We start from the raw sequence: 20,975 nt of genomic DNA, 5'->3' as shown, positions 1-20,975 counted from the left end.
TTCCAACTTAATTAAAAAAAATATATATATGTATATATTCACTCTTCTTTTAAGGCACCAATAAATATCTATGCATTTTCTGGATATTCTATACCATACAATTTTAATACATGGGAATCCTGAATATAAAGTCCAATAAATGCTGGATTTGCCATGTTGTACTTGTTCTAAGCAATATCTTTTAGATTATAGCTGATATAGGGCCTGATTCAGAGCCGCTTGCTGCTAGTGAGTGCTTGCTCAGAATAACGGCGGTTTTTTATGTTTTGTATTTGTTTTTTTCTTTCATCAGGCCGCTCGCTAAGCTGTGGGTGACTACCCACAGCTTTTACGAGTGGCCTGGAGCCCATCGCGATTATCGTGACCATCAGGCTTGCGAGGAGACCCTGTGGAAGGGTCTGAGCTCTCACAAGCCCGAGTAAACTTCCTGCTCTAATAGAACAGGAAGTCCACTACTGACATCACTAGTGATGTCAGTAGGGCCAACCACAAACACCAGGCGTTCCTAAGGGAATGCCTGCATTTGTGCAGCCACCCCCCCCCTCCCCGCATACAAAACGCGGTGAGTTATCAATCAACATTGACAGCTGCTCCGTCTTGTAGCTAGACCCATATCGATGGAGCAGCCATCGCTGGACGGATCTTGCGCATGCACACGCCGGAGGCGGCGCATGGGTAGTGGGGGACCGTCGAACCACTTACGAGTGTTGTGCGCTTGCGAGTGTGTCTGAATCAGGCCCATAGTCCTTTGGAAAATTTTTGGGTGCTTGCCAAAGACATGTAAATGAAGTGCTTGTTAAAAAATAAAATCCATTCGACTAACCATTGCAAAATGGAATTTGGGTCTTGAGGACCCACCTCATGGAGTTGGGCTTAGACAGCACAAGAAAATTGCTTGAGAAGTTACTTGACCTATACTGTTCTTGAGAATGGGGCCCAACAATGTGGTCTTTCAATGCTAGAAATGTCAAAATAATTCTGAATGTTGTAGTTTGATGTCCTAGAAAATGTGTGCAGTTTTCATTCCAAAAAGTGGCATACACCAATATGCCAACCTCCTTGCCTATATTTTATTTCTACATATAAAAATGTAAGTATGTATAAACCTTCCCAAAATACCAAACCATTCTGATTTATTCCATAGCCACCTAACGCCAACAAATGGTAATAGAAGTATATCATTACAGTTGGTACATTTTGTTTTCTCTATCTGCTATTCCATTTGTATGGATCTATGAGGGTTTCCTTTAAGTACACATCTCAATATATTATAGTTTGGGTTGTTATTTATGCATGCCATAACATTTGTATTATTATTTTTCCACTGTGTCTGAAATGGAATATTGGAGAAATAAAAGTTATAGCCTCCCCGTCGGGGAATTGAACCCCGGTCTCCCGCATAACAGGCAGGGATACTCACCACTATACTAACGAGGATCAGCTGTGTGCTGGGATTTCTGGTCCAGTCCAGAAAAGAGATTTTCAACTAAGAGTTGTTATAATTTCCTTGGGTAATGAAAATGATTGAAATCATTTATACATCAATTTGTTAGTGTACTCTTTCACCATATATCAGATCCATGTCGATTCTTCTGCATCATGAGCTAGGTCAAATGCTTATAGAAATTGCCCCAGCTATCATTTTCTTACTCTACCCATGTCCGATAATCCCTGGACTGAGATGTTCTAGGATTTTACTGTTGATTTGCCAGTGTTTATAGGTATTTCTATGAATTGATTTATGGTTGACCATTTCTGATGCTTGATTGTATATTTAGTAATTCAAGATCCTTTAAAAAGCTCAAATGAATTTAGCAAAACCCATTACCCCTTATCAACTTTTTTCTAATTAGAATTTGCTTAGAAATCCTTGAATGGCTAAAAGACTATTATGCTAGAGACCAATGGTAGCTCTGCATGAGGAATATTAAACTCCAAATCTCTTCTGCTAAATTATGCCCAAATTATGTGAATGCTATAAAAATTGATAATTTATTCTATTATTCAGCTACTGTTTCCAACTTAATTAAAAAATATATATATATGTATATATTCACTCTTCTTTTAAGGCACCAATAAATATCTATGCATTTTCTGGATATTCTATACCATACAATTTTAATACATGGGAATCCTGAATATAAAGTCCAATAAATGCTGGATTTGCCATGTTGTACATGTTCTAAGCAATATCTTTTAGATTATAGCTGATATAGGGCCTGATTCAGAGCCGCTTGCTGCTAGTGAGTGCTTGCTCAGAACAAGGGCGGTTTTTTATGTTTTGTATTTGTTTTTTTCTTTCATCAGGCTGCTCGCTAAGCTGTGGGTGACCTCCCACAGCTTTTGCGAGTGGCCTGGAGCCCATCGTGATTATCGTGACCATCAGGCTTGCGAGGAGACCCTGTGGAAGGGTCTGAGCTCTCACAAGCCCGAGTAAACTTCCTGCTCTAATAGAACAGGAAGTCCACTACTGACATCACTAGTGATGTCAGTAGGGCCACCCACAAACACCAGGCGTTGATAAGGGAATGCCTGTATTTGTGCAGCCACCCCCCCTCCCCGCATACAAAACGCGGTGAGTTATCAATCAACATTGACAGCCACTCTGTCTTGTACCTAGACCCATATCGATGGAGCAGCCATCGCTGGATGGATCTTGCGCATGCACACGACGGAGGCGGCGCATGGGTAGTGGGGGACCGTCGAACCACTTACGAGTGTTGTGCGCTTGCGAGTGTGTCTGAATCAGGCCCATAGTCCTTAGGAAAATTTTTGGGTGCTTGCCAAAGACATGTAAATGAAGTGCTTGTTAAAAAATAAAATCCATTCTACTAACCATTGCAAAATGGAATTTGGGTCTGGAGGAACCAACTCATGGAGTTGGGCTTAGACAGCACAATAAAATTGCTTGAGAAGTTACTTGACCTATACTGTTCTTGAGAATGGGGCCCAGCAATGTGGTCTTTCAATGCTAGAAATGTCAAAATAATTCTGAATGTTGTAGTTTGATGTCCTAGAAAATGTGTGCAGTTTTCATTCCAAAAAGTGGCATACACCAATATGCCAACCTCCTTGCCTATATTTTATTTCTACATATAAAAATGTAAGTATGTATAAACCTTCCCAAAATACCAAACCATTCTGATTTATTCCATAGCCACCTAACGCCAACAAATGGTAATAGAAGTATATCATTACAGTTGGTACATTTTGTTTTCTCTATCTGCTATTCCATTTGTATGGATCTATGAGGGTTTCCTTTAAGTACACATCTCAATATATTATAGTTTGGGTTGTTATTTATGCATGCCATAACATTTGTATTATTATTTTTCCACTGTGTCTGAAATGGAATATTGGCGAAATAAAAGTTATAGCCTCCCCGTCGGGGAATTGAACCCCAGTCTCCCGCGTGACAGGCGGGGATACTCACCACTATACTAACGAGGATCAGCTGTGTGCTGTGATTTCTGGTCCAGTCCAGAAAAGTGATTTTCAACTAAGAGTTGATATAATTTCCTTGGGTAATGAAAATGATTGAAATCATTTATACATCAATTTGTTAGTGTACTCTTTCACCATATATCAGATCCATGTCGATTCTTCTGCATCATGAGCTAGGTCAAATGCTTATAGAAATTGCCCCAGCTATCATTTTCTTACTCTACCCATGTCCGATAATCCCTGGACTGAGATGTTCTAGAATTTTACTGTTGATTTGCCAGTGTTTATAGGTATTTCTATGAATTGATTTATGGTTGACCATTTCTGATGCTTGATTGTATATTTAGTAATTCAAGATCCTTTAAAAAGCTCAAATGAATTTAGCAAAACCCATTACCCCATATCAACTTTTTTCTAATTAGAATTTGCTTAGAAATCCTTGAATGGCTAAAAGACTATTATGCTAGAGACCAATGGTAGCTCTGCATGAGGAATATTAAACTCCAAATCTCTTCTGCTAAATTATGCCCAAATTATGTGAATGCTATAAAAATTGATAATTTATTCTATTATTCAGCTACTGTTTCCAACTTAATTAAAAAAAATATATATATGTATATATTCACTCTTCTTTTAAGGCACCAATAAATATCTATGCATTTTCTGGATATTCTATACCATACAATTTTAATACATGGGAATCCTGAATATAAAGTCCAATAAATGCTGGATTTGCCATGTTGTACATGTTCTAAGCAATATCTTTTAGATTATAGCTGATATAGGGCCTGATTCAGAGCCGCTTGCTGCTAGTGAGTGCTTGCTCAGAATAACGGCGGTTTTTTATGTTTTGTATTTGTTTTTTTCTTTCATCAGGCCGCTCGCTAAGCTGTGGATGACTACCCACAGCTTTTGCGAGTGGCCTGGAGCCCATCGCGATTATCGTGACCATCAGGCTTGCGAGGAGACCCTGTGGAAGGGTCTGAGCTCTCACAAGCCCGAGTAAACTTCCTGCTCTAATAGAACAGGAAGTCCACTACTGACATCACTAGTGATGTCAGTAGGGCCAACCACAAACACCAGGCGTTCCTAAGGGAATGCCTGCATTTGTGCAGCCACCCCCCCCCTCCCCGCATACAAAACGCGGTGAGTTATCAATCAACATTGACAGCTGCTCCGTCTTGTAGCTAGACCCATATCGATGGAGCAGCCATCACTGGACGGATCTTGCGCATGCACACGCCGGAGGCGGCGCATGGGTAGTGGGGGACCGTCGAACCACTTACGAGTGTTGTGCGCTTGCGAGTGTGTCTGAATCAGGCCCATAGTCCTTTGGAAAATTTTTGGGTGCTTGCCAAAGACATGTAAATGAAGTGCTTGTTAAAAAATAAAATCCATTCGACTAACCATTGCAAAATGGAATTTGGGTCTTGAGGACCCACCTCATGGAGTTGGGCTTAGACAGCACAAGAAAATTGCTTGAGAAGTTACTTGACCTATACTGTTCTTGAGAATGGGGCCCAGCAATGTGGTCTTTCAATGCTAGAAATGTCAAAATAATTCTGAATGTTGTAGTTTGATGTCCTAGAAAATGTGTGCAGTTTTCATTCCAAAAAGTGGCATACACCAATATGCCAACCTCCTTGCCTATATTTTATTTCTACATATAAAAATGTAAGTATGTATAAACCTTCCCAAAATACCAAACCATTCTGATTTATTCCATAGCCACCTAACGCCAACAAATGGTAATAGAAGTATATCATTACAGTTGGTACATTTTGTTTTCTCTATCTGCTATTCCATTTGTATGGATCTATGAGGGTTTCCTTTAAGTACACATCTCAATATATTATAGTTTGGGTTGTTATTTATGCATGCCATAACATTTGTATTATTATTTTTCCACTGTGTCTGAAATGGAATATTGGAGAAATAAAAGTTATAGCCTCCCCGTCGGGGAATTGAACCCCGGTCTCCCGCATAACAGGCGGGGATACTCACCACTATACTAACGAGGATCAGCTGTGTGCTGGGATTTCTGGTCCAGTCCAGAAAAGAGATTTTCAACTAAGAGTTGTTATAATTTCCTTGGGTAATGAAAATGATTGAAATCATTTATACATCAATTTGTTAGTGTACTCTTTCACCATATATCAGATCCATGTCGATTCTTCTGCATCATGAGCTAGGTCAAATGCTTATAGAAATTGCCCCAGCTATCATTTTCTTACTCTACCCATGTCCGATAATCCCTGGACTGAGATGTTCTAGGATTTTACTGTTGATTTGCCAGTGTTTATAGGTATTTCTATGAATTGATTTATGGTTGACCATTTCTGATGCTTGATTGTATATTTAGTAATTCAAGATCCTTTAAAAAGCTCAAATGAATTTAGCAAAACCCATTACCCCTTACCAACTTTTTTCTAATTAGAATTTGCTTAGAAATCCTTGAATGGCTAAAAGACTATTATGCTAGAGACCAATGGTAGCTCTGCATGAGGAATATTAAACTCCAAATCTCTTCTGCTAAATTATGCCCAAATTATGTGAATGCTATAAAAATTGATAATTTATTCTATTATTCAGCTACTGTTTCCAACTTAATTAAAAAATATATATATATGTATATATTCACTCTTCTTTTAAGGCACCAATAAATATCTATGCATTTTCTGGATATTCTATACCATACAATTTTAATACATGGGAATCCTGAATATAAAGTCCAATAAATGCTGGATTTGCCATGTTGTACATGTTCTAAGCAATATCTTTTAGATTATAGCTGATATAGGGCCTGATTCAGAGCCGCTTGCTGCTAGTGAGTGCTTGCTCAGAATAACGGCGGTTTTTTATGTTTTGTATTTGTTTTTTTCTTTCATCAGGCTGCTCGCTAAGCTGTGGGTGACTACCCACAGCTTTTGCGAGTGGCCTGGAGCCCATCGCGATTATCGTGACCATCAGGCTTGTGAGGAGACCCTGTGGAAGGGTCTGAGCTCTCACAAGCCCGAGTAAACTTCCTGCTCTAATAGAACAGGAAGTCCACTACTGACATCACTAGTGATGTCAGTAGGGCCACCCACAAACACCAGGCGTTCCTAAGGGAATGCCTGCATTTGTGCAGCCACCCCCCCTCCCCGCATACAAAACGCGGTGAGTTATCAATCAACATTGACAGCTGCTCCGTCTTGTAGCTAGACCCATATCGATGGAGCAGCCATCGCTGGACGGATCTTGCGCATGCACACGCCGGAGGCGGCGCATGGGTAGTGGGGGACCGTCGAACCACTTACGAGTGTTGTGCGCTTGCGAGTGTGTCTGAATCATGCCCATAGTCCTTAGGAAAATTTTTGGGTGCTTGCCAAAGACATGTAAATGAAGTGCTTGTTAAAAAATTAAATCCATTCTACTAACCATTGCAAAATGGAATTTGGGTCTTGAGGACCCACCTCATGGAGTTGGGCTTAGACAGCACAAGAAAATTGCTTGAGAAGTTACTTGACCTATACTGTTCTTGAGAATGGGGCCCAACAATGTGGTCTTTCAATGCTAGAAATGTCAAAATAATTCTGAATGTTGTAGTTTGATGTCCTAGAAAATGTGTGCAGTTTTCATTCCAAAAAGTGGCATACACCAATATGCCAACCTCCTTGCCTATATTTTATTTCTACATATAAAAATACCAAACCATTCTGATTTATTCCATAGCCACCTAACGCCAACAAATGGTAATAGAAGTATATCATTACAGTTGGTACATTTTGTTTTCTCTATCTGCTATTCCATTTGTATGGATCTATGAGGGTTTCCTTTAAGTACACATCTCAATATATTATAGTTTGGGTTGTTATTTATGCATGCCATAACATTTGTATTATTATTTTTCCACTGTGTCTGAAATGGAATTTTGGAGAAATAAAAGTTATAGCCTCCCCATCGGGGAATTGAACCCCGGTCTCCCGCGTGACAGGCGGGGATACTCACCACTATACTAACGAGGATCGGCTGTGTGCTGGGATTTCTGGTCCAGTCCAGAAAAGTGATGTTCAACTAAGAGTTGTTATAATTTCCTTGGGTAATGAAAATGATTGAAATCATTTATACATCAATTTGTTAGTGTACTCTTTCACCATATATCAGATCCATGTCGATTCTTCTGCATCATGAGCTAGGTCAAATGCTTATAGAAATTGCCACAGATATCATTTTCTTACTCTACCCATGTCCGATAATCCCTGGACTGATATGTTCTAGGATTTTACTGTTGATTTGCCAGTGTTTATAGGTATTTCTATGAATTGATTTATGGTTGACCATTTCTGATGCTTGATTGTATATTTAGTAATTCAAGATCCTTTAAAAAGCTCAAATGAATTTAGCAAAACCCATTACCCCTTATCAACTTTTTTCTAATTAGAATTTGCTTAGAAATCCTTGAATGGCTAAAAGACTATTATGCTAGAGACCAATGGTAGCTCTGCATGAGGAATATTAAACTCCAAATCTCTTCTGCTAAATTATGCCCAAATTATGTGAATGCTATAAAAATTGATAATTTATTCTATTATTCAGCTACTGTTTCCAACTTAATTAAAAAAAATATATATATGTATATATTCACTCTTCTTTTAAGGCACCAATAAATATCTATGCATTTTCTGGATATTCTATACCATACAATTTTAATACATGGGAATCCTGAATATAGACCCATATCGATGGAGCAGCCATCGCTGGACGGATCTTGCGCATGCACACGCCGGAGGCGGCGCATGAGTAGTGGGGGACCGTCGAACCACTTACGAGTGTTGTGCGCTTGCGAGTGTGTCTGAATCATGCCCATAGTCCTTAGGAAAATTTTTGGGTTCTTGCCAAAGACATGTAAATGAAGTGCTTGTTAAAAAATAAAATCCATTCTACTAACCATTGCAAAATGGAATTTGGGTCTTGAGGACCCACCTCATGGAGTTGGGCTTAGACAGCACAAGAAAATTGCTTGAGAAGTTACTTGACCTATACTGTTCTTGAGAATGGGGCCCAACAATGTGGTCTTTCAATGCTAGAAATGTCAAAATAATTCTGAATGTTGTAGTTTGATGTCCTAGAAAATGTGTGCAGTTTTCATTCCAAAAAGTGGCATACACCAATATGCCAACCTCCTTGCCTATATTTTATTTCTACATATAAAAATACCAAACCATTCTGATTTATTCCATAGCCACCTAACGCCAACAAATGGTAATAGAAGTATATCATTACAGTTGGTACATTTTGTTTTCTCTATCTGCTATTCCATTTGTATGGATCTATGAGGGTTTCCTTTAAGTACACATCTCAATATATTATAGTTTGGGTTGTTATTTATGCATGCCATAACATTTGTATTATTATTTTTCCACTGTGTCTGAAATGGAATATTGGAAAAATAAAAGTTATAGCCTCCCCGTCGGGGAATTGAACCCCGGTCTCCCGCGTGACAGGCGGGGATACTCACCACTATACTAACGAGGATCGGCTGTGTGCTGTGATTTCTGGTCCAGTCCAGAAAAGTGATGTTCAACTAAGAGTTGTTATAATTTCCTTGGGTAATGAAAATGATTGAAATCATTTATACATCAATTTGTTAGTGTACTCTTTCACCATATATCAGATCCATGTCGATTCTTCTGCATCATGAGCTAGGTCAAATGCTTATAGAAATTGCCCCAGCTATCATTTTCTTACTCTACCCATGTCCGATAATCCCTGGACTGAGATGTTCTAGGATTTTACTGTTGATTTGCCAGTGTTTATAGGTATTTCTATGAATTGATTTATGGTTGACCATTTCTGATGCTTGATTGTATATTTAGTAATTCAAGATCCTTTAAAAAGCTCAAATGAATTTAGCAAAACCCATTACCCCTTATCAACTTTTTTCTAATTAGAATTTGCTTAGAAATCCTTGAATGGCTAAAAGACTATTATGCTAGAGACCAATGGTAGCTCTGCATGAGGAATATTAAACTCCAAATCTCTTCTGCTAAATTATGCCCAAATTATGTGAATGCTATAAAAATTGATAATTTATTCTATTATTCAGCTACTGTTTCCAACTTAATAAAAAAAAATATATATATGTATATATTCACTCTTCTTTTAAGGCACCAATAAATATCTATGCATTTTCTGGATATTCTATACCATACAATTTTAATACATGGGAATCCTGAATATAGACCCATATCGATGGAGCAGCCATCGCTGGACGGATCTTGCGCATGCACACGCCGGAGGCGGCGCATGGGTAGTGGGGGACCGTCGAACCACTTACGAGTGTTGTGCGCTTGCGAGTGTGTCTGAATCATGCCCATAGTCCTTAGGAAAATTTTTGGGTGCTTGCCAAAGACATGTAAATGAAGTGCTTGTTAAAAAATTAAATCCATTCTACTAACCATTGCAAAATGGAATTTGGGTCTTGAGGACCCACCTCATGGAGTTGGGCTTAGACAGCACAAGAAAATTGCTTGAGAAGTTACTTGACCTATACTGTTCTTGAGAATGGGGCCCAACAATGTGGTCTTTCAATGCTAGAAATGTCAAAATAATTCTGAATGTTGTAGTTTGATGTCCTAGAAAATGTGTGCAGTTTTCATTCCAAAAAGTGGCATACACCAATATGCCAACCTCCTTGCCTATATTTTATTTCTACATATAAAAATACCAAACCATTCTGATTTATTCCATAGCCACCTAACGCCAACAAATGGTAATAGAAGTATATCATTACAGTTGGTACATTTTGTTTTCTCTATCTGCTATTCCATTTGTATGGATCTATGAGGGTTTCCTTTAAGTACACATCTCAATATATTATAGTTTGGGTTGTTATTTATGCATGCCATAACATTTGTATTATTATTTTTCCACTGTGTCTGAAATGGAATTTTGGAGAAATAAAAGTTATAGCCTCCCCGTCGGGGAATTGAACCCCGGTCTCCCGCGTGACAGGCGGGGATACTCACCACTATACTAACGAGGATCGGCTGTGTGCTGTGATTTCTGGTCCAGTCCAGAAAAGTGATGTTCAACTAAGAGTTGTTATAATTTCCTTGGGTAATGAAAATGATTGAAATCATTTATACATCAATTTGTTAGTGTACTCTTTCACCATATATCAGATCCATGTCGATTCTTCTGCATCATGAGCTAGGTCAAATGCTTATAGAAATTGCCCCAGCTATCATTTTCTTACTCTACCCATGTCCGATAATCCCTGGACTGAGATGTTCTAGGATTTTACTGTTGATTTGCCAGTGTTTATAGGTATTTCTATGAATTGATTTATGGTTGACCATTTCTGATGCTTGATTGTATATTTAGTAATTCAAGATCCTTTAAAAAGCTCAAATGAATTTAGCAAAACCCATTACCCCTTATCAACTTTTTTCTAATTAGAATTTGCTTAGAAATCCTTGAATGGCTAAAAGACTATTATGCTAGAGACCAATGGTAGCTCTGCATGAGGAATATTAAACTCCAAATCTCTTCTGCTAAATTATGCCCAAATTATGTGAATGCTATAAAAATTGATAATTTATTCTATTATTCAGCTACTGTTTCCAACTTAATTTAAAAAAATATATATATGTATATATTCACTCTTCTTTTAAGGCACCAATAAATATCTATGCATTTTCTGGATATTCTATACCATACAATTTTAATACATGGGAATCCTGAATATAAAGTCCAATAAATGCTGGATTTGCCATGTTGTACATGTTCTAAGCAATATCTTTTAGATTATAGCTGATATAGGGCCTGATTCAGAGCCGCTTGCTGCTAGTGAGTGCTTGCTCAGAACAAGGGCGGTTTTTTATGTTTTGTATTTGTTTTTTTCTTTCATCAGGCCGCTCGCTAAGCTGTGGGTGACCTCCCACAGCTTTTGGGAGTGGCCTGGAGCCCATCGCGATTATCGTGACCATCAGGCTTGCGAGGAGACCCTGTGGAAGGGTCTGAGCTCTCACAAGCCCGAGTAAACTTCCTGCTCTAATAGAACAGGAAGTCCACTACTGACATCACTAGTGATGTCAGTAGGGCCACCCACAAACACCAGGCATTCCTAAGGGAATGCCTGCATTTGTGCAGCCACCCCCCCCTCCCCGCATACAAAACGCGGTGAGTTATCAATCAACATTGACAGCCGCTCCGTCTTGTAGCTAGACCCATATCGATGGAGCAGCTGTCGCTGGATGGATCTTGCGCATGCACACGCCGGAGGCGGCGCATGGGTAGTGGGGGACCGTCGAACCACTTACGAGTGTTGTGCGCTTGCGAGTGTGTCTGAATCATGCCCATAGTCCTTAGGAAAAATTTTGGGTGCTTGCCAAAGACATGTAAATGAAGTGCTTGTTAAAAAATAAAATCCATTCTACTAACCATTGCAAAATGGAATTTGGGTCTTGAGGACCCACCTCATGGAGTTGGGCTTAGACAGCACAAGAAAATTGCTTGAGAAGTTACTTGACCTATACTGTTCTTGAGAATGGGGCCCAACAATGTGGTCTTTCAATGCTAGAAATGTCAAAATAATTCTGAATGTTGTAGTTTGATGTCCTAGAAAATGTGTGCAGTTTTCATTCCAAAAAGTGGCATACACCAATATGCCAACCTCCTTGCCTATATTTTATTTCTACATATAAAAATGTAAGTATGTATAAACCTTCCCAAAATACCAAACCATTCTGATTTATTCCATAGCCACCTAACGCCAACAAATGGTAATAGAAGTATATCATTACAGTTGGTACATTTTGTTTTCTCTATCTGCTATTCCATTTGTATGGATCTATGAGGGTTTCCTTTAAGTACACATCTCAATATATTATAGTTTGGGTTGTTATTTATGCATGCCATAACATTTGTATTATTATTAAAGCCTCCCCGTCGGGGAATTGAACCCCGGTCTCCCGCGTGACAGGTGGGGATACTCACCACTATACTAACGAGGATCGGCTGTGTGCTGTGATTTCTGGTCCAGTCCAGAAAAGTGATGTTCAACTAAGAGTTGTTATAATTTCCTTGGGTAATGAAAATGATTGAAATCATTTATACATCAATTTGTTAGTGTACTCTTTCACCATATATCAGATCCATGTCGATTCTTCTGCATCATGAGCTAGGTCAAATGCTTATAGAAATTGCCCCAGCTATCATTTTCTTACTCTACCCATGTCCGATAATCCCTGGACTGAGATGTTCTAGGATTTTACTGTTGATTTGCCAGTGTTTATAGGTATTTCTATGAATTGATTTATGGTTGACCATTTCTGATGCTTGATTGTATATTTAGTAATTCAAGATCCTTTAAAAAGCTCAAATGAATTTAGCAAAACCCATTACCCCTTATCAACTTTTTTCTAATTAGAATTTGCTTAGAAATCCTTGAATGGCTAAAAGACTATTATGCTAGAGACCAATGGTAGCTCTGCATGAGGAATATTAAACTCCAAATCTCTTCTGCTAAATTATGCCCAAATTATGTGAATGCTATAAAAATTGATAATTTATTCTATTATTCAGCTACTGTTTCCAACTTAATTAAAAAATATATATATATGTATATATTCACTCTTCTTTTAAGGCACCAATAAATATCTATGCATTTTCTGGATATTCTATACCATACAATTTTAATACATGGGAATCCTGAATATAGACCCATATCGATGGAGCAGCCATCGCTGGACGGATCTTGCGCATGCACACGCCGGAGGCGGCGCATGGGTAGTGGGGGACCGTCGAACCACTTACGAGTGTTGTGCGCTTGCGAGTGTGTCTGAATCATTCCCATAGTCCTTAGGAAAAATTTTGGGTTCTTGCCAAAGACATGTAAATGAAGTGCTTGTTAAAAAATAAAATCCATTCTACTAACCATTGCAAAATGGAATTTGGGTCTTGAGGACCCACCTCATGGAGTTGGGCTTAGACAGCACAAGAAAATTGCTTGAGAAGTTACTTGACCTATACTGTTCTTGAGAATGGGGCCCAACAATGTGGTCTTTCAATGCTAGAAATGTCAAAATAATTCTGAATGTTGTAGTTTGATGTCCTAGAAAATGTGTGCAGTTTTCATTCCAAAAAGTGAAATACACCAATATGCCAACCTCCTTGCCTATATTTTATTTCTACATATAAAAATACCAAACCATTCTGATTTATTCCATAGCCACCTAACGCCAACAAATGGTAATATAAGTATATCATTACAGTTGGTACATTTTGTTTTCTCTATCTGCTATTCCATTTGTATGGATCTATGAGGGTTTCCTTTAAGTACACATCTCAATATATTATAGTTTGGGTTGTTATTTATGCATGCCATAACATTTGTATTATTATTTTTCCACTGTGTCTGAAATGGAATATTGGAGAAATAAAAGTTATAGCCTCCCCGTCGGGGAATTGAACCCCGGTCTCCCGCGTGACAGGCGGGGATACTCACCACTATACTAACGAGGATCGGCTGTGTGCGGTGATTTCTGGTCCAGTCCAGAAAAGTGATGTTCAACTAAGAGTTGTTATAATTTCCTTGGGTAATGAAAATGATTGAAATCATTTATACATCAATTTGTTAGTGTACTCTTTCACCATATATCAGATCCATGTCGATTCTTCTGCATCATGAGCTAGGTCAAATGCTTATAGAAATTGCCCCAGCTATCATTTTCTTACTCTACCCATGTCCGATAATCCCTGGACTGAGATGTTCTAGGATTTTACTGTTGATTTGCCAGTGTTTATAGGTATTTCTATGAATTGATTTATGGTTGACCATTTCTGATGCTTGATTGTATATTTAGTAATTCAAGATCCTTTAAAAAGCTCAAATGAATTTAGCAAAACCCATTACCCCTTATCAACTTTTTTCTAATTAGAATTTGCTTAGAAATCCTTGAATGGCTAAAAGACTATTATGCTAGAGACCAATGGTAGCTCTGCATGAGGAATATTAAACTCCAAATCTCTTCTGCTAAATTATGCCCAAATTATGTGAATGCTATAAAAATTGATAATTTATTCTATTATTCAGCTACTGTTTCCAACTTAATTAAAAAAAATATATATATGTATATATTCACTCTTCTTTTAAGGCACCAATAAATATCTATGCATTTTCTGGATATTCTATACCATACAATTTTAATACATGGGAATCCTGAATATAAAGTCCAATAAATGCTGGATTTGCCATGTTGTACATGTTCTAAGCAATATCTTTTAGATTATAGCTGATATAGGGCCTGATTCAGAGCCGCTTGCTGCTAGTGAGTGCTTGCTCAGAACAAGGGCGGTTTTTTATGTTTTGTATTTGTTTTTTTCTTTCATCAGGCCGCTCGCTAAGCTGTGGGTGACCTCCCACAGCTTTTGCGAGTGGCGTGGAGCCCATCGCGATTATCGTGACCATCAGGCTTGCGAGGAGACCCTGTGGAAGGGTCTGAGCTCTCACAAGCCCGAGTAAACTTCCTGCTCTAATAGAACAGGAAGTCCACTACTGACATCACTAGTGATGTCAGTAGGGCCACCCACAAACACCAGGCGTTCCTAAGGGAATGCCTGTATTTGTGCAGCCACCCCCCCTCCCCGCATACAAAACGCGGTGAGTTATCAATCAACATTGACAGCCACTCTGTCTTGTACCTAGACCCATATCGATGGAGCAGCCATCGCTGGATGGATCTTGCGCATGCACACGACGGAGGCGGCGCATGGGTAGTGGGGGACCGTCGAACCACTTACGAGTGTTGTGCGCTTGCGAGTGTGTCTGAATCAGGCCCATAGTCCTTAGGAAAATTTTTGGGTGCTTGCCAAAGACATGTAAATGAAGTGCTTGTTAAAAAATAAAATCCATTCTACTAACCATTGCAAAATGGAATTTGGGTCTGGAGGAACCAACTCATGGAGTTGGGCTTAGACAGCACAATAAAATTGCTTGAGAAGTTACTTGACCTATACTGTTCTTGAGAATGGGGCCCAGCAATGTGGTCTTTCAATGCTAGAAATGTCAAAATAATTCTGAATGTTGTAGTTTGATGTCCTAGAAAATGTGTGCAGTTTTCATTCCAAAAAGTGGCATACACCAATATGCCAACCTCCTTGCCTATATTTTATTTCTACATATAAAAATGTAAGTATGTATAAACCTTCCCAAAATACCAAACCATTCTGATTTATTCCATAGCCACCTAATGCCAACAAATGGTAATAGAAGTATATCATTACAGTTGGTACATTTTGTTTTCTCTATCTGCTATTCCATTTGTATGGATCTATGAGGGTTTCCTTTAAGTACACATCTCAATATATTATAGTTTGGGTTGTTATTTATGCATGCCATAACATTTGTATTATTATTTTTCCACTGTGTCTGAAATGGAATATTGGCGAAATAAAAGTTATAGCCTCCCCGTCGGGGAATTGAACCCCAGTCTCCCGCGTGACAGGCGGGGATACTCACCACTATACTAACGAGGATCAGCTGTGTGCTGTGATTTCTGGTCCAGTCCAGAAAAGTGATTTTCAACTAAGAGTTGATATAATTTCCTTGGGTAATGAAAATGATTGAAATCATTTATACATCAATTTGTTAGTGTACTCTTTCACCATATATCAGATCCATGTCGATTCTTCTGCATCATGAGCTAGGTCAAATGCTTATAGAAATTGCCCCAGCTATCATTTTCTTACTCTACCCATGTCCGATAATCCCTGGACTGAGATGTTCTAGGATTTTACTGTTGATTTGCCAGTGTTTATAGGTATTTCTATGAATTGATTTATGGTTGACCATTTCTGATGCTTGATTGTATATTTAGTAATTCAAGATCCTTTAAAAAGCTCAAATGAATTTAGCAAAACCCATTACCCCTTATCAACTTTTTTCTAATTAGAATTTGCTTAGAAATCCTTGAATGGCTAAAAGACTATTATGCTAGAGACCAATGGTAGCTCTGCATGAGGAATATTAAACTCCAAATCTCTTCTGCTAAATTATGCCCAAATTATGTGAATGCTATAAAAATTGATAATTTATTCTATTATTCAGCTACTATTTCCAACTTAATTAAAAAAAAAATATATATGTATATATTCACTCTTCTTTTAAGGCACCAATAAATATCTATGCATTTTCTGGATATTCTATACCATACAATTTTAATACATGGGAATCCTGAATATAAAGTCCAATAAATGCTGGATTTGCCATGTTGTACATGTTCTAAGCAATATCTTTTAGATTATAGCTGATATAGGGCCTGATTCAGAGCCGCTTGCTGCTAGTGAGTGCTTGCTCAGAACAAGGGCGGTGTTTTATGTTTTGTATTTGTTTTTTCTTTCATCAGGCCGCTCGCTAAGCTGTGGGTGACCTCCCACAGCTTTTGCGAGTGGCCTGGAGCCCATCGCGATTATCGTGACCATCAGGCTTGCGAGGAGACCCTGTGGAAGGGTCTGAGCTCTCACAAGCCCGAGTAAACTTCCTGCTCTAATAGAACAGGAAGTCCACTACTGACATCACTAGTGATGTCAGTTGGGCCAACCACAAACACCAGGCGTTCCTAAGGGAATGCCTGCATTTGTGCAGCCTCCCCCCCCTCCCCGCATACAAAACGTGTTGAGTTATCATCCAACATTGACAGCTGCTCCGTCTTGTAGCTAGACCCATATCGATGGAGCAGCCATCGCTGGACGGATCTTGCGCATGCACACGCCGGAGGTGGCGCATGGGTAGTGGGGGACCGTCGAACCACTTACGAGTGTTGTGCGCTTGCGAGTGTGTCTGAATCAGGCCCATAGTCCTTAGGAAAATTTTTGGGTGCTTGCCAAAGACATGTAAATGAAGTGCTTGTTAAAAAATAAAATCCATTCTACTAACCATTGCAAAATGGAATTTGGGTCTTGAGGACCCACCTCATGGAGTTGGGCTTAGACAGCACAAGAAAATTGCTTGAGAAGTTATTCGACCTATACTGTTCTTGAGAATGGGGCCCAGCAATGTGGTCTTTCAAAGCTAGAAATGTCAAAATAATTCTGAATGTTGTAGTTTGATGTCCTAGAAAATGTGTGCAGTTTTCATTCCAAAAAGTGGCATACACCAAAATGCCAACCTCCTTGCCTATATTTTATTTCTACATATAAAAATGTAAGTATGTATAAACCTTCCCAAAATACCAAACCATTCTGATTTATTCCATAGCCACCTAACGCCAACAAATGGTAATAGAAGTATATCATTACAGTTGGTACATTTTGTTTTCTCTATCTGCTATTCCATTTGTATGGATCTATGAGGGTTTCCTTTAAGTACACATCTCAATATATTATAGTTTGGGTTGTTATTTATTCATGCCATAACATTTGTATTATTATTTTTCCACTGTGTCTGAAATGGAATATTGGAGAAATAAAAGTTATAGCCTCCACGTCAGGGAATTGAACCCCGGTCTCCCGCGTGACAGGCGGGGATACTCACCACTATACTAACGAGAATCAGCTGTGTGCTGGGATTTCTGGTCCAGTCCAGAAAAGTGATTTTCAACTAAGAGTTGTTATAATTTCCTTGGGTAATGAAAATGATTGAAATCATTTATACATCAATTTGTTAGTGTACTCTTTCACCATATATCAGATCCATGTCGATTCTTCTGCATCATGAGCTAGGTCAAATGCTTATAGAAATTGCCCCAGCTATCATTTTCTTACTCTACCCATGTCCGATAATCCCTGGACTGAGATGTTCTAGGATTTTACTGTTGATTTGCCAGTGTTTATAGGTATTTCTATGAATTGATTTATGGTTGACCATTTCTGATGCTTGATTGTATATTTAGTAATTCAAGATCCTTTAAAAAGCTCAAATGAATTTAGCAAAACCCATTACCCCATATCAACTTTTTTCTAATTAGAATTTGCTTAGAAATCCTTGAATGGCTAAAAGACTATTATGCTAGAGACCAATGGTAGCTCTGCATGAGGAATATTAAACTCCAAATCTCTTCTGCTAAATTATGCCCAAATTATGTGAATGCTATAAAAATTGATAATTTATTCTATTATTCAGCTACTGTTTCCAACTTAATTAAAAAAAATATATATATGTATATATTCACTCTTCTTTTAAGGCACCAATAAATATCTATGCATTTTCTGGATATTCTATACCATACAATTTTAATACATGGGAATCCTGAATATAAAGTCCAATAAATGCTGGATTTGCCATGTTGTACATGTTCTAAGCAATATCTTTTAGATTATAGCTGATATAGGGCCTGATTCAGAGCCGCTTGCTGCTAGTGAGTGCTTGCTCAGAATAACGGCGGTTTTTTATGTTTTGTATTTGTTTTTTTCTTTCATCAGGCCGCTCGCTAAGCTGTGGGTGACTACCCACAGCTTTTGCGAGTGGCCTGGAGCCCATCGCGATTATCGTGACCATCAGGCTTGCGAGGAGACCCTGTGGAAGGGTCTGAGCTCTCACAAGCCCGAGTAAACTTCCTGCTCTAATAGAACAGGAAGTCCACTACTGACATCACTAGTGATGTCAGTAGGGCCAAACACAAACACCAGGCGTTCCTAAGGGAATGCCTGCATTTGTGCAGCCACCCCCCCCCTCCCCGCATACAAAATGCGGTGAGTTATCAATCAACATTGACAGCTGCTCCGTCTTGTAGCTAGACCCATATCGATGGAGCAGCCATCGCTGGACGGATCTTGCGCATGCACACGCCGGAGGCGGCGTATGGGTAGTGGGGGACCGTCGAACCACTTACGAGTGTTGTGCGCTTGCGAGTGTGTCTGAATCAGGCCCATAGTCCTTTGGAAAATTTTTGGGTGCTTGCCAAAGACATGTAAATGAAGTGCTTGTTAAAAAATAAAATCCATTCGACTAACCATTGCAAAATGGAATTTGGGTCTTGAGGACCCACCTCATGGAGTTGGGCTTAGACAGCACAAGAAAATTGCTTGAGAAGTTACTTGACCTATACTGTTCTTGAGAATGGGGCCCAGCAATGTGGTCTTTCAATGCTAGAAATGTCAAAATAATTCTGAATGTTGTAGTTTGATGTCCTAGAAAATGTGTGCAGTTTTCATTCCAAAAAGTGGCATACACCAATATGCCAACCTCCTTGCCTATATTTTTTTTCTACATATAAAAATGTAAGTATGTATAAACCTTCCCAAAATACCAAACCATTCTGATTTATTCCATAGCCACCTAACGCCAACAAATGGTAATAGAAGTATATCATTACAGTTGGTACATTTTGTTTTCTCTATCTGCTATTCCATTTGTATGGATCTATGAGGGTTTCCTTTAAGTACACATCTCAATATATTATAGTTTGGGTTGTTATTTATGCATGCCATAACATTTGTATTATTATTTTTCCACTGTGTCTGAAATGGAATATTGGAGAAATAAAAGTTATAGCCTCCCCGTCGGGGAATTGAACCCCGGTCTCCCGCGTGACAGGCGGGGATACTCACCACTATACTAACGAGAATCAGCTGTGTGCTGGGATTTCTGGTCCAGTCCAGAAAAGTGATTTTCAACTAAGAGTTGTTATAATTTCCTTGGGTAATGAAAATGATTGAAATCATTTATACATCAATTTGTTAGTGTACTCTTTCACCATATATCAGATCCATGTCGATTCTTCTGCATCATGAGCTAGGTCAAATGCTTATAGAAATTGCCCCAGCTATCATTTTCTTACTCTACCCATGTCCGATAATCCCTGGACTGAGATGTTCTAGGATTTTACTGTTGATTTGCCAGTGTTTATAGGTATTTCTATGAATTGATTTATGGTTGACCATTTCTGATGCTTGATTGTATATTTAGTAATTCAAGATCCTTTAAAAAGCTCAAATGAATTTAGCAAAACCCATTACCCCTTATCAACTTTTTTCTAATTAGAATTTGCTTAGAAATCCTTGAATGGCTAAAAGACTATTATGCTAGAGACCAATGGTAGCTCTGCATGAGGAATATTAAACTCCAAATCTCTTCTGCTAAATTATGCCCAAATTATGTGAATGCTATAAAAATTGATAATTTATTCTATTATTCAGCTACTGTTTCCAACTTAATTAAAAAATATATATATATGTATATATTCACTCTTCTTTTAAGGCACCAATAAATATCTATGCATTTTCTGGATATTCTATACCATACAATTTTAATACATGGGAATCCTGAATATAGACCCATATCGATGGAGCAGCCATCGCTGGACGGATCTTGCGCATGCACACGCCGGAGGCGGCGCATGGGTAGTGGGGGACCGTCGAACCACTTACGAGTGTTGTGCGCTTGCGAGTGTGTCTGAATCATGCCCATAGTCCTTAGGAAAAATTTTGGGTTCTTGCCAAAGACATGTAAATGAAGTGCTTGTTAAAAAATAAAATCCATTCTACTAACCATTGCAAAATGGAATTTGGGTCTTGAGGACCCACCTCATGGAGTTGGGCTTAGACAG

General features: G+C 38.7%; 8 non-coding genes across 8 annotated transcripts; all 8 read right to left on the bottom strand.

Annotated features, from left to right (window-relative positions):
- Nucleotides 1–3,378: 3,378 nt before the first annotated feature.
- TRNAD-GUC (transfer RNA aspartic acid (anticodon GUC)) lies at nucleotides 3,379–3,450 on the bottom strand. Its single transcript has one exon. It is a non-coding gene; the product is annotated as a tRNA-Asp (tRNA).
- A 3,929-nt stretch (nucleotides 3,451–7,379) lies between these two features.
- On the bottom strand, nucleotides 7,380–7,451 carry TRNAD-GUC (transfer RNA aspartic acid (anticodon GUC)). The gene has a single exon. It is a non-coding gene; the product is annotated as a tRNA-Asp (tRNA).
- Nucleotides 7,452–8,889: 1,438 nt separating this feature from the next.
- TRNAD-GUC (transfer RNA aspartic acid (anticodon GUC)) lies at nucleotides 8,890–8,961 on the bottom strand. The gene has a single exon. It is a non-coding gene; the product is annotated as a tRNA-Asp (tRNA).
- Nucleotides 8,962–10,399: 1,438 nt separating this feature from the next.
- On the bottom strand, nucleotides 10,400–10,471 carry TRNAD-GUC (transfer RNA aspartic acid (anticodon GUC)). The gene has a single exon. It is a non-coding gene; the product is annotated as a tRNA-Asp (tRNA).
- Nucleotides 10,472–12,371: 1,900 nt separating this feature from the next.
- Nucleotides 12,372–12,443, bottom strand: TRNAD-GUC (transfer RNA aspartic acid (anticodon GUC)). The gene has a single exon. It is a non-coding gene; the product is annotated as a tRNA-Asp (tRNA).
- Nucleotides 12,444–13,881: 1,438 nt separating this feature from the next.
- Nucleotides 13,882–13,953, bottom strand: TRNAD-GUC (transfer RNA aspartic acid (anticodon GUC)). The gene has a single exon. It is a non-coding gene; the product is annotated as a tRNA-Asp (tRNA).
- A 1,941-nt stretch (nucleotides 13,954–15,894) lies between these two features.
- TRNAD-GUC (transfer RNA aspartic acid (anticodon GUC)) lies at nucleotides 15,895–15,966 on the bottom strand. Its single transcript has one exon. It is a non-coding gene; the product is annotated as a tRNA-Asp (tRNA).
- A 3,956-nt stretch (nucleotides 15,967–19,922) lies between these two features.
- On the bottom strand, nucleotides 19,923–19,994 carry TRNAD-GUC (transfer RNA aspartic acid (anticodon GUC)). Its single transcript has one exon. It is a non-coding gene; the product is annotated as a tRNA-Asp (tRNA).
- Between the last annotated feature and the right edge of the window lie 981 nt (nucleotides 19,995–20,975).

This window comes from Taudactylus pleione, unplaced genomic scaffold (assembly GCF_031769625.1).
Source record: "Taudactylus pleione unplaced genomic scaffold, aTauple2 ptg000282l, whole genome shotgun sequence".
NCBI classification, from domain to species: Eukaryota; Metazoa; Chordata; class Amphibia; order Anura; family Myobatrachidae; genus Taudactylus; species Taudactylus pleione.
This window is presented reverse-complemented; position numbering and strand designations above follow the sequence as displayed.